Below are 12,374 nucleotides of genomic sequence, written 5' to 3'. Positions count from 1 at the left end.
GTAACTAAAAATATCTCAAAATAGCCACCAAAGTGGAAGACATGATTGTCCTGCTAACTTGTTGCTGAAAGGAACAAATGTACTTGAAGAGGAATTTCTTCACAGTCATGCTCTGCCTGCCTCACCATGAAGACCGAGCTGTGAAAGGAAGCTCTTCCTGACAGCGCTGTGACAACCATCATCCTTCTCTGGATAGTTTTGGTGGGGGAGAGGGTGAGGAGGTATTTTTTGAAGGTTTTTTGTTTCCTGAGTTTAAAAGCCCTTTTTCCCTAGCCACGTGATGACTGATTTCCAGGTATGGTGTGGATGCAGCAGTAACAATGGGAAGATTCTGCCCAGTTATTCAAGATGTCTTTGCTCCACCACCCCTCTGTGTCGATACAAATGTCTGACCCAACGCATACTTTGTTCTCCAGCACACTGCAATTTTTACAACCTTGAGGAGGTTGTCTCCACTCCTATCTGCTGTGAGGTCTGGGGACTTTCAGTTTTGAAAGCTGAGCTTCTCCAACCATTCTCAAGGATCCAGGGTCTAAATTAAAAATGCTAAGTGCTACAAGATTCTCGATATTCTGTTGTAAGCAGTATTGCTTTGTTGCTACTTCGTCATTTAGGAGGTCTTTCATATACTATGTCTCAATCATATAATGGACAACTGAGAAGCCTGAAAGGCATGTTGGGAAATTTTAGTGTGAGATGATACCTAAATACTGAAAAAGAAACTTTAGCATTGCCTTACGGAGAAGTGATTGTAGAGGGAGGCTGTACTCATGGAGTTTTTAAGCTGCTCTGAACCTCTCAGTCTTCTAAGGGAAGGTTATTCCATATGAGAAAGATTAACTATTGCACTAGCACAGTGGCTTTGGTTTCACAGCCTGCATTTTCCCAGCTGTCACTGTATTCTCCATCTGGAATGATGCAGGACTTTTTCCATACCTCAGCAATTCTCTTTTTCCATTTCACCACTCGCAAGGTGTATCCAGTGTTGTACTATGTTCCTCATGCTGGGCTGCATTACCGTGATGTAGCAAATAGAGTTTGGCCAGGTTTGGTTTGGTTTTGTCTGGAAACCTGGAGCCTTATACTGGTCAGTTCCTGCCTCTCAGAGATAATTAGGGACCATATATGCTGTTTTCAGTTGAGGAAGAAGTGGCCATGGTTTATGAGGAAGCAATACGATGCTATTCGGAGTTTGATGTCATTCAGTTTGTCAGTGTATTGACTTCCTTACACAGGAAATGCAGGCCATAAAAGCCAGAAGCTAACAAGAAGCAATTTTTTTGTAAAAGGCAAAGATTTTCCAACATTTGGTCTTTCATAAGAAAGAATCAAATCAGGAAAACAGTAATTACCGACGAGTTTGGAGCGCATCACTAAGCATATACACTGACAAGGCACAAGTTCTCCACTCCTAGAAAAGTCCGGACAAACCAGACAGGATGACTTGGTCTTTCAGTTACCTGTTGTTTTAGTACCCAGATGGTCTGTTTAGTTTGGGGGTGAGTAGGGGAGATCTAATTGGATGCACTAAGATGGCACTGACTCTATTTAGCCCAGTGTGAAAATGCTAGTTCATGCACCTGTTTGTCCTGCTGAACTGGAGAATAACATGTATTTTTGGCGTGCTTGCCACATTGGCAGTCTCTCTGTGCTATCTCGTTGCTCACTCCGCTTTACTTACGATACATCTAGGTTATCTGTTACCAGCAGCAACCCTGAGTCTCTGTTTTCTACTGATGGGAAATAAAATGAAAGACATTTCTAGCATTTGGGCTGGTGCTCGAGAAGTGCAGCTGCACTGATAGCTCTGAGCAGAAGCCCGAGCTGTGGCAACTGCTGAGTTCAGGGCCTGAACTTGCCAGTAATTTCACAGGGGTTTTGTCTTTGCTGCTATTCAAGTCTGTGCTTATAGGTGAGTGTGTTTAGCGGGGCAAACGTAGGCGGACCTCGTGGTGTGGGGACAAGGCAGGTGTCCAATTCCAAACATGGCTATTAACCACGGGCCCAAGCTTTTCTTCAGGTGTGACAGTTGGGTGAAACATTTGTGGACCAGTGCATGGAATGAGCTGGCTCGCTAGCTGATACCCATAGCTTCGGTCTTTCTAAGCAACATGTACATCCTGCAAGGACATGCTATGGCCAGGCCAGAGGACAGCAAGGGGGACAAAACAACCAGCCAACGTGTTTGTTTCTGGCCACAAACTACACGGCTTGATACACCATGGGCATAGGTAGCCCTGCAGAAACTGCTTGTTTCCTCTTTCCCTAGTACTAAATGCTTCTCTACTGGAAAAACGATGGTGAGGATTAAGGCAGCAGGGTGAGCCCTGTGCAGGGCGTGCGACTGAGAGAGATCACAGATCTTCCCTAGAGCCTCCCTGTGTTGGGTCATCCCATCCGTGAGCCTGAGTGACTGCTGCCTCTGTGCCATGGAAGTGAACGCTCTTTTGTGCAGCTTTTGGCTTTCTTCAAATGTTTAAACTTGCCAGCAATTCTGCTGATTTTCTGTGTGTAAGAATTGTGAGGAATTAAACTGCCTTTGAACTGCCACACTGTGGATTTGTGATTAAGTTCAGAAAAGGCAGAGCTTTGGAATTCTGCTGTAAAGACTATTCCTTGGCTTGTTCAGTGGGTCCTTGATGTCTGGCTTTTCCAAACAGTGGTGGTTTTCAGCTTGCTGTGTTTATTTCATGATCGGCAGCACAACTGCCAAGCCCTCTTGATGCTACAGAAAGCACCTACGAGACACAGGTCTCTGGAAGCTTCATTCCAGACTGAATACATCTGGCTTCTGGTTTTTTCCACAGATTCTTATGCTATATACTGGGCGAGTAGCAGTTCCCACAGCAGACCTCAGCGATCCCTAACATGAAGACCAGATGTAAGTCTGGAACAGTCTTATTGATTTAGGTCTCTGGATTAGCAAGATACGGGAGCAGACGGCTGAGTTTGTGTGTGAATAGTTCCTGTGAGGTCAATGGTGCTTCTCACTTCCTTAAAGCACTCCGCCAAAAAGAGGACTTACAAACACAGGGGAGAGCACAGCCTGCTCTTTTAGCAGCTGGTGGGAGCTGCGCTGTCTGTACATCATCCTTGGGGGCACCTGCCCAGAGCTGCCGGGGATGACCCCCCACTTGCACCCCTCTCTGCAAAGCTCCACTGACTGTCCCAGGAGGAGCCCGTCCTGCTCTGCCTGCAGAGACCTGTGCCAGACACAGCGCTCCTCAGGGATTCGGAAATGGACATAAGGGAGTACGCTAGGGAGGCTGGGGAGGAAACAACCAGGCTTTCTTAAATGGAGAAGCTTTTAATTTAATTTCTTTTGTTTTCTTTTTAACAGCTTAACATAAAAAGCTGAATAGGAGTGAAAGTTAAAAATTACATTGCTTCCTGGCAGGTCTGTTTCACTCGCTGATGTTTTGCAAATGTATCAAAGCTCTCTGCAGCCTAATGTTTAAAAAAATTCTCCTATTTAAAGGTAGCCTTTGCGAGCGCCTGCTAAAGGAGGTTTTCAGTCTGCTGCTTGTTTACCAAATAGCTCATTATAGGCCTGTTGCAGAAATGTGCAAGGGGAGGATGAGGGAGGCTCCCTCCCTAGGTGAAACTCCCATGGCAGTAACATTATAACCCTCAGGAGAAGTGGGTAGGGTATAAGAGCAGTTACTTTTAAGGTTGAAAAACAAATTATAACTGGCTACAATAGGAGAGCAGTGAAAGTAAAGAGCTGTGTCAGAGGCTGAAGACAAATTATTCTTTTGATTTAGATCATTTTGGGCTATAGAACGCATTAAAGACTAAGATCCCACAATTGCTTGTATATGTGTGTGTATGCATGCACACTTTTTAAAGTCCTGGTATAGAAACAGATGAATTGTGTCTGTCTCTGCCAAGTGCCATATGTTTACAGCCGAGTTATAAAACACTTTAAAATAGGGGTTTATAATGGAAACACTGACACATCCTTAAATATGTTGATGCTAATAGGCACCACCATAATAAATCCCATAGAGGTTTTAAAAGATATATCTGTTGTTCTGGAAGACGATATACTGGCTTCTGCCTGAAATGAAGCTTATCATTTCTATTCTTCAGACAGAAGAATCTTCCATGGCATCTAAGAAGCCCTGGATTATATTTAACACTTCAGATGGTGCCAGTATGTAGCAAAATAAAGTGTTCGATATCTAAAAGCTTTTCCAATTGCAATATGGGAACCACAGCCCTTTTCAGAACACGTAATTTTACCTGTGTGTGTGTGATACAGTGCATAAAGGCCTTCTAGCTTCTTCTCTATATTTTATTTCACAAAATAAATCTCAATATGGAGCAACGGTTCTAGTTTTTTTGTATACTGGCTGCAATCACCAAACTCCTGCTTTTGTTACAATTCCCCCTCAGGAGAAATCTACCTTCTTGTAGTTAACTTTATTCTTAATTATTTTCTTACAGATTTTAATTGGCTTCTGACTTTCCCATAGACAACAGTATACAGAAACACGCTGCAGCATTTTGCATTAGCTGTGCTAAAACCTTTCACCCAAGCTCTTGTGAGCACTTTCAGAGGGGACCCTCCCTGCTGCTAGCGAGAAACAGCCAGCACAGGGCCGGAGCAGGCAGCAGAGCTGTGCAGCATCATGCGGTAGCTCAGGGGCGTGAAGCTTGCCTGCCATGCTTGATACAGCAAAGAGGATTGGTAAGCCTAGTGTGGTGACATGGTTTGGACTTGAGCTGTGTGCTCCTGGGATAACATCCTCACTGTGGAAAGCAGTGCAAGCAGGGAATGGGGATGTCAAACACAGGAGTGCTGCTATTACTGGAGCCTTTCCTGGGGCTCGCTACCATGGTCTTCCCTTTCTCTTGCATGAGGTTTAGTGAGAGCACATTTTTTCTGCAGTTGTGTTTTTTTGTTGTTGTGTTTCCTTCTTGTTCCCCACGGAACAAAATGTCCCCTGGCACGGGGTCTTCCGGCGTGTGCCAGCAGCCTGCTGCAGCTGGAGAAAAGCCTCCTGCCCCGAGTGAACCATGTGGGATGAAACTATGTTGACTGTAGGGTGAAAAATTGTGCAGCATGTCTGAGGAGGCTCGAAGACAAGGCAGGGAGTGTTGCACAGTCAGACTCCTGGGCTGCTCTTTCACAGGGAAGTGGAAAGGAAGCCAGGTTGCTTTGGGGTGAAACATTCAACTGGCTGCTGAAGGGAAGATGCTGAAAAATCCCCATGACCGAGAAAACGAGGTGACTCACACTGTTTGTGGGGGTGATGTCCTTGCTGTCTTCTGAGCTGTGGTGTGACTGGCGGTTATTACAACTGGGGCAGCAGAAAACAGGCAGTCTGATAGAAGTAGCTGATTGACTGTTTTTCCGCTCTGCTGGAGGTGTGCAATTCCTTCTGTATCCTGAGCAAATTCCTCCTTCAAACCTCCCAGAAGCTTCTTAATTTCCAGTGTGCACTAGAAGGCTCAGGGGAGGCAGTGCTGTGTCAGTCAACAGGCAGAGTGGGGAGCAAAGCAACCTTCTTCGAAACCTCAGGCCAGAGAGGTGAGCTGCAGGCTCAGGTACAGGTGCCCTCAGCTCATGATGGTGGCAGCTCTGTCCTTTCAACAAGCCAGGCAGGGGCTCAGCTGCCATACTTCCAGTTACAATTTCACATCTATGTGAATTCTTTGGTGCATATGTTAGGTGAGAGCATGCAGTCTGCGAAGTGACCCACGCAGCCACCGCAAAGGCACCAGCTTCCTGAAGGTCTGCAGCTCGTGCATGTGCATCTAATGTGGTTTCTTCTGCAGAAGAGCACCAGAGCACCTAATTCAATATTCTGAAGCTCCATGAGCTTATTTATCAGGTTTCCTTCCAAAGACTCAGTTTTCCCTCTAGCCTGCCTTCCCTCTGCATCAGTCCCAGAAAGAGATGGCTCTCTCAGGTTAGGGTCCTATTCTGAAGTTAAATGTTACCCCAAGGGGGACCCACAGCATGTGACTCAGGTGGCAACAAAAAGCAAAACCTGTGCAATGAATTCTGTCTTTAAACAAGGCTGTACTTGTGTGAATGGTGGGAGTTTACTTTAGTAAACTTCAAAACTGCAAATAATGACGAGAAACCTACTGTTTGTATTAGACTGATCACAAATACACCAGTGGCTGTTACCTGAATAAATCACTCATTGTGAGCTGCTTTGCGGCTTCCTTTGATAATTAATAATTCCTGAACTGAAGTTGTTGGACAAGGGTAAACATTTATATTATGCTAGTATCTGAAGTCCCCAGCATGGGCTCCTGTCTCCTTGCCTCGCCTGTGACTCCAGCGTAGGCATAAGAATCAGCACAGACAGAATCCTTCTGTTCAAAACTATATGGCATTTCCCTGGCAACTCCTTTCTTTCCCAAGCTGGTACCTTTCCAAGAAAGGAGAATGACTGCTGCTGTGCAGTATATTCTGGCTAATCAGTCCACGTCTTCATTGCTCAGGTAACATCAGTGTGGTAGCACATGAACCTCAGATATAAATTGCAATAACATAATTTGTGTAGTAATTGGAAGGAAAATTAAGTTATAAGTTGGTAATACTTGTGGGATTGTTTACTATCTTCCACAGAGCAGAACAAAATTGGAGGGATCAGGAGCAGCAGGCTGTTTAGCTTTCTGACACAGCTGGATAAAAACAGCTTTATCTGAATAACATTGCCATTAGCACTAGTTTTCTCATCCGTGCATTTTGGTTCCCCAACAGTGGGACAGTGGATGAGTTGGATCCTATTATTAACTTGTCTCAAAGTACCATGTAAAATTAATAAGCATAGAGAAAGAGTGCTTTCAGATCTTGAGAGAATTAAAGAGTGTCAGAGACAACATGGACTTAGATATGTAATGGGAAGTAAGCTGCATTCAGGGATTTCTATAATAAAGATAATGGAATCCTTAAATGCAAGACGGTCAATGGGCTTTTGTTTTGATCTTAATTGCTCTGTAATGATGGATATAGTTACAAAACATTGGTATCCCATCACGTTTACAGCATGACTTGCGTAATATTGGTAGGAACCACCTGTGCTGTAACCACATTCCCAGACTGGGCCCCTCTGAGGTCTGTTGTTAAAATACAGTTTGGCAATTCGGTTTAAACACAGTCTAGGCTCAACAAAACTAAGTGATGCTTTAGATGAAGCCGTACAGTGTGACTAGCTGGTGTTCTAAACAGTTCCTGACAGGGTCACATTAAAATCAATTGCCTCAAATATGGCAGACTTATCTGAGGCAATTTCTTCAGCTGATCTTGAACCAGTCTTTCTTCTGCTATATGCCTTTCCAGAAAGACCAAATTTAATCTCTTCTTCCTAAACTATGGCAAGCTGCATGCTCCTGTCAGCTCATACCAGAACTGACTGTGGGAATTAACTGCTACTGAGCAGCCTCTTCTGAAAATGATGATAATCAAATGCTATGGTTTGCTTCTTTAATTAGCAAAAAGTAATCAGGTGTTTTGTTTTGTTTTTCCAGAGTAGCCCTCTGTAATCTACAGGACATGGCAGAAGGCAGCCAGCCAGGGCAATGACCTGTTCAGGTTTAAGCTTTGGGAATTTCACAGGCTTGAATGCCTACAGGTGCCTTCCAGGCTGCAAGAAGTTTGCGACATATGGGAAAAGCATCTCGACATGGCTCCTAAAGAGAATGGCTGCAAAGGAAATTTTCCTTCATCATAGGCTCTATTGGCAGATTTCTTACAGGTAAAGCTGGTTATATTCAGTACTAAATATGACATTGTAAACAAGAAACCTAAGGGGAGCTGAGAAACCTTGTCTGTTGGTTAAAAATGTTTTAAAGTCTATTGTCCTGAAACATGTATTGTCATTCCCTGCTCAAAAGTTTTCTGGTTAAAGTCATGTGCAGAAGAGACTGTTCCCAACAGTTATTGTATCTTATACTCCTCTCCAAAGAGCACTGAGAGGGTAGTGTTACAAGTGTCTCCTCAGCAAGCAGAGGTGGGCTTTAGTGATACCTACTGAACGAGGTAATGACAGATTGGAGGATGCCTGTGCGTTATTTTATGCCTTTTTTGCTGAACCATGTTCAGTTCTTAGGTGGTATTTTAGAAGTACCTATTTTAAAATAGAGAACCATCAGCATGGCATTCAGCTCATAAGAGTTTACAGGATGGGACGAAGGGGTGTCTCTGTCACTCACAGGTGTTATGCCCACTTGTTATGCCCAAGAAGAACATGGCACAACAGCCAAGGGTCTCACAGGGAAAGGAGGTTGATTTCACCCAAGAGATTTCTCCCGCAGCAGGAAGTTGACAAAACCAGCTCCCAAGGCACCCAGGGCTGTGTGGCTGGAAGAACATGTAGGTGTGCTTTGTTGAACTAATTCACAAATCATGTAAACCATGCCCAGAAAGACCAAAGCCAGCACAGGCTGCTGAAACGTGCATTAGGACTGGGGCAGTCTAACTGGCTTCATAACTCATTTTTGCATCATAGCCACTGTTGAGTGCAAGAGAATGAATAACTCCTCTCTTTGATTCTCTTGACGTAGGTGCTTCCTGTTATTCCAGCCAGTCCTCCCCAAAAGCACCTCCTCCGCTGATGTTCTTTTAGTAAAGAGAGTGAGCAAAAATATTTCATTTATAGCCATCAAGCAAACATAGGTTGTAACTTTTTGGAAAGTGTGATTGCAGTTTTTAAAGGCATATTTGCACTAACTTTAGTTAGCTTGGATAGCAAGAGTGAAGGCACACTCCTCAGCACAGACTACAGTAGACTTGCTACGTGCTTACTTGGATGATTACTTTGGTGCCTAAGTTCAACAGAACAATGAATAATTATTTCCATATAATATTTCCATTGCTTCCACATATTTCCGTATGTTCAAGTGGGAAGGAAGAACTGCTAAATTCACACTTAAGGTAAAGAAGCTGAATACAATGCATACATATGTATAGCACTGAAAGAGAGTGATCCTCATACATGAAATCTGAGATACAGCCACTATGCAGGATGCATTTGCAAAAACAGACCAAATGCAACAGTTGGAGTCACTGGAGAGCTAGATAGGAATTTGGGGTGTGAAAAAAAGTCAGCAATGTGTATTATTCATCATTTGTCATTTGCACTTGAGGAAATGGAATGCCCTCTGACACATCTGAAGAAGTTCATGATTTATTGGAAGTAGTGAAAGAAGTATAAAGCCAAATAGTAATATAAACCCCTGGGGATGTCTCGCTACAGTCTTTTACATAGCATTAGAGCCACTGTAAATAGTTGGACTAAAATAAAATCCTGGCAAACATTTGGCATTCAACGCTTGAGATATGAAACTATTCATTCTTTGAAGTCAAGAGATTTTAGTCTTGTCCAGCATCATAATACTAAGAACTGCTACCTTTATTTAAAAATCATTCAAACTCACATAAACCGGAGACATGATGATGAGACTTCTACTCTCTTTCACCCTACACCCATCTTCTTTTTACTGGAGATGCCCTGGATGATGAATGGTGGACCTCAGCTTTGTGGACCTGTTGTCACAGCAGGAAAGCCCTATTAATCCACAGTGATCATAATGGGCATTGTACAAGGTTTGTTTTTGACCTGTGAGAATATTGACATCATTTACTTTCAGTAGCTGGTACAAACAGAACCATTTCATCGCAAGTGGCCAGATGGAACAAAATACGCAATGGCTTAAAAAAATAGTTATTATATATATGCAGCAGTCATTATGGAAATGTAGTGAGTCAATTTGAGTAACTATTTTCCAAATATTACCTATAAACTTCATTTCTGCATGCAAGCCTAAATGAGCAGCAGTGCAACTTCCTAAACTGGAAATCAGCAAATACTCCTGAGAGGCAGCATCGCTTCCACAAATGATACGTATGCAGCCATTCGTGCCTGGACTTGATCCTACACAACCTGACATTTGTGGCATGAACACTCGCTGGTTTCTTCCCGCTGCTGCATTGCAGGTGACTTGCTTTGCTTTGTAGACCAGGAATTCCATGCATTATAGCATGGATGGAAACAAGAGAAAGAGGATATAGAGGAAACTAAATCAAGAATTCACCTGTCATGGGTCCAAACACCAGAAAGCACATGCTCTCTAAGTATGCTTGCTATGGTCTTTTAAATAACACTCAAGCCACTGTGAATAGTTGGGCTTAGACAAAAATAAGTGGTGCTGGAGAGGTAGTCTGTGGCTGTATGTTATGTAACGACTCCAAAATTCATCTAAATTCTTGTGTTTTGTCCTTGGACACTGCTTTTCCTCTAAATGATCACAAATGTGAAATTGTCTTGGAAATAAACAGCAATATACACACAAAAAGCAGCAGATCAGATTTTGTGCATGGTAAGCAGGGGAAAAATCCAAAGCTGGTAAGCTACCAGTGCAAGTGCAAGTTAGTTCAGAGATTCAAACATCAAGAAAGCGCACACAGCAAATAGTATGGAATAGTGCTGTCAGTGATATCCTAAGACGGGAGAACAGGAACCACACGTCAGTGTCAAGTAGCTCCACGCAGTTATAAAACTGTTGTATCAAATAGATCAGCGTTAAACTCAGCTTTTCTGTGTTGAAGTGACATACAATAGTTTGAACACCAAGTTCCTTTCTTTTTTTTGTCTCATTTTTGCATGTGCTAGAACATATCATTACTAATATTAGAACTTACCATCACACCACTGTCATTATTTTTGTTTTTCCCCTATATCAGATAATTTTAGCAGCCAGCTTCAAGAATGGAAGTGTACACTTCAGCTGACTTTAGACACAACGGTTCCAAATTCCTATAGTGCACGGTGCTGAGTTCACGCTCTGGCAGTTTGGCTGTAGAAATCGTCAGCCATTTAAGCAGAGTTCAAACACAGCTTGGCAATGCTGTTTATAGCCCAGAGTAGACACAGCTGAAGATCAGGAATGCCTAGTGAGTTTTTCCTAAGTGTGCTGCAAGGCAGACACATCTGTGTTTTACAACGTGTGCAGCCATCTAGCCCAAGCAGTTGATAAAATGTTCCTCTTTTGTCCGTTGCCATTGAAGTCTCTGGCACCCTTCATGAGTACCTCAGCACGTACTGACATCTCTTTTCTGCGAGAATAGTGTAATGATTTGGCCTGTTTTGTTTAGTCTCATTTTCTTCTTTGATTTTTTTTTCCCCCCTCCCCAAATGACAGGTACTTGTAGCGCAGTGTGATGACTTCCCAGCTGCGCATCCCCTTTGGACAGTCTTTTACACAATCTGTGTGAAGCTATGTTGTCCATTATATTCTCCATTGTCTCTCAACAGTGAAGGCACCTTTCATGATGTGTTGCTGTCAGCTAGTCCAGACCTTAGCCGTCCTGCTAAAGGAGTTAATGTTCCTGAATCAGCCCAAGCTTCCTCTTTCTTGCCCAGCTGGTTTTTCTACCGATGAGCTGGCAGAGTTAGCAATTGGGATGCAGCTGCCCGCAGATTCCAGTACCCCGGTCCCTTATGTGGCTGTATGCCACGTACATTGCCTTTCAGTGCATGTATGCTGAAGACTTCCTGGGACAGAAAAGGACTAGAAGGGTTCTGCAGAGATTGTAAGTGAATACATAGATGGAAGGAGAAAAGCAGGATCGAAAGCACTGGTTTAATCTCACTGAAATAAACATTTACAGCTTTTCTGACCTTTTCCTGTAGATCATGTGAAGCCCTTCATCAAGTTCAGTGTGATTTAAAATTTAGAGCAACACTCCCTTTAGGCTGTTACATTAAAGTCCAGATGCGAGTGAATGTTCAGGCTCAATCTGAAATTTTCCACCAACTTCCAAATTCATAACCTGCAGGCAATTGCAAGAAAGTTGGCTGCACATGCCTGTTCATTGATCCCAAACAAGGGACTCTTTGTACGCACTGGCAGAGCGATGATGTTGTTTCCCCCTTACTGCTTTGAAATAAAGATAATTTACTAATTTTTTGAGACCCTGCTTTCGGCATGTTTTGTTGTAATTTTTAGTTTGCAGGCTGTTTTCTTATTTACTCTACTGAAATATTGTCAACACCTAGGATAACGAAATATTTCTTATTACCTAAAATTTATACTTCGTCTGCACATCAAATATTCTGCAGCTGCTCTCGTCTTCACTTAAGGCGATAGATCTGTATCATGTTAAGAACATGATGACATGCACAGAATCTCTTAACGAGGGTGATGCAAATAGGACTTTGGGAAAACAGCTTTGACTTTGGTCAAGGAGGTAGGACAGAATTTAGGAGTACTTTTCGCAGGAACAGCTCATATCGCTGCAGGCCCAGGGACAGGAGTGAACATGTTTCAGCCACCTGCCTGCTGTACTCCTTCTGGTTTGTGCTAGCAGGGAAGGAGTCTCCCCAAGCCTGAACTGCAGTCTCCCAGCCCTG

At 43.3% G+C, this 12,374-nt stretch overlaps 1 protein-coding gene across 1 annotated transcript in view; it reads left to right on the top strand.

Annotated features, from left to right (window-relative positions):
- ZSWIM6 (zinc finger SWIM-type containing 6) overlaps positions 1 to 2,826 on the top strand; it is a 121,196-nt gene extending 118,370 nt beyond the window's left edge. Inside the window, exon 16 of the transcript XR_012671063.1 lies at positions 2,808 to 2,826. The gene's annotated coding sequence lies outside the window, so the exon portion shown is untranslated. The remainder of the gene's footprint in view (positions 1 to 2,807) is intronic.
- Positions 2,827 to 12,374: the final 9,548 nt, after the last annotated feature.

This window comes from Calonectris borealis, chromosome Z, assembly GCF_964195595.1.
Source record: "Calonectris borealis chromosome Z, bCalBor7.hap1.2, whole genome shotgun sequence".
Classification (NCBI taxonomy): Eukaryota; Metazoa; Chordata; class Aves; order Procellariiformes; family Procellariidae; genus Calonectris; species Calonectris borealis.
The sequence above is the reverse complement of the archived record's forward strand: the minus strand, read 5'-3'. Positions and strand labels throughout refer to the sequence as shown.